This window comes from Helianthus annuus, chromosome 11 (genome assembly GCF_002127325.2).
Source record: "Helianthus annuus cultivar XRQ/B chromosome 11, HanXRQr2.0-SUNRISE, whole genome shotgun sequence".
Classification (NCBI taxonomy): Eukaryota; Viridiplantae; Streptophyta; class Magnoliopsida; order Asterales; family Asteraceae; genus Helianthus; species Helianthus annuus.
In genome coordinates, this window is record NC_035443.2 from 174,361,828 (window position 1) to 174,363,383 (window position 1,556).

Here is a 1,556-nt window from a genome sequence, read left to right on the forward strand (position 1 = left end):
TGAGAGCTACTTCACGGTCAGTTGAATACCAGAAAATTGACAAAACATTCATTAGAACATTCATAAATAAATACTACTGAATACAACCTACACGTTTAGTGATACATAGTAACTGCGTACCTTCCAAAATATAATGTTCTAATGATGAGCAGCCCAGCCTACAAGTGATATGAAAAACCGTCACATAAATGGCTACAGTAATTTCAAGACCTTGTATTTAAAAAAAATGAAATATTGTAAATGAGCAATATTATAGGTTAATAAAGATAGAAAAACTACATCAATATCAATCCATCAAATCGTAATGTTTATTGTTATCATTAGTAAAAATTGGATTTTAAATGACATGTTTTGATGAAAAGATGTTAATCTACCTGTAGGTCGTTTATTTCCTCGTCTGTAAGAGAACGCTCCATGGAGCGATATGTGATCCTGTAACAATGGCTAGTCATTCTTTTCTTGGTAGTGAAGTTGTCAATCAGTACTACCTGAATATGTTATAGATCAGTGTTAATTCATACTAAAATAAATAAATAAACAATCAGAGAAAGAACCAAAGACAGTTTTATACCTCCTCCGCAAGATCACCAGCAACACCTCTGACAATTTTGCAAAGGTTGTTTTCTGTGAATGAGTCATTGATCCAGAAACTCGTGTCTTTTAAACAAGGCGGATACTGCATATAATATTATATATCAGAATAAGATATTATAATAAAATGCAAATTAATGAAGTTTCATGGAATTTCTGAGGAACTCACAACAAAAGAACCAAGTTAACCTTTGGCAAACAGTACACATACCTTTGAAAATGTATCAGACATGATTCTTGATGTGTTTGACTATCATATCAATAACATAGTTAGGATACTGTCCATTTACCTAGAAAACCCATGATATAAAACACAATTTACCTAAGCAACCCATTGAAGGTTTATTTTCAAATACAACATCAATAAACGTGTTGGTGCAACTTACATTATAAAAAAATAAGCAGTCATTGTCCAGAAAAATGCTGCCATAATTTTGACGTACATGGTAGAAATGGCAAGAACGATCCCACCTAACATCAACACCATCATAAACAAGAATTGTAATGGAAATGAGAATGGGAATGGAAAAAATGACAGCAAAATACATACGTACTAACATACATACCTCGATATGATTGAAGCGTTGTAGAAAACATCGTCACCAGGGCACGTCCATGGGCTTCCTTCTTCATGAAACTTACTCGAGTCACAGATGTATTTCACAAGCCACCAGGATGTTTTAAAGTAGATGGATGATGCAAAGATTGTCCCAACCAACTACATGAAGCACCAAAATGATTCAATTAAGTCATAGTATAATTATATATTCAACTCATCCCACTAAACTTTTCACAAATTTGTTCATATATATTGCTAAAAGAAACCCAGATTTCTCCTTACCTACTATCCAACATAGTAAAACAATACTCCATAGTTTGTGATGAAGATCATTAAGCATAGATTAACAGAGTTGACGAATGTTGAAGAAAACTGAATGATCATGAAATTAAGCATACAAATGTTG

The 1,556-nt window shown here is 32.8% G+C and overlaps 1 long non-coding RNA gene across 1 annotated transcript; it reads right to left on the minus strand.

The window, feature by feature from the left end:
• Window positions 1-374: 374 nt before the first annotated feature.
• Window positions 375-1,309, minus strand: LOC110887335. Its single transcript, XR_004872990.1, has 5 exons — window positions 1,158-1,309; window positions 978-1,062; window positions 803-881; window positions 572-676; window positions 375-488 (listed from the first exon to the last, which is right to left on the minus strand). It is a non-coding gene; the product is annotated as an uncharacterized LOC110887335 (long non-coding RNA).
• Between the last annotated feature and the right edge of the window lie 247 nt (window positions 1,310-1,556).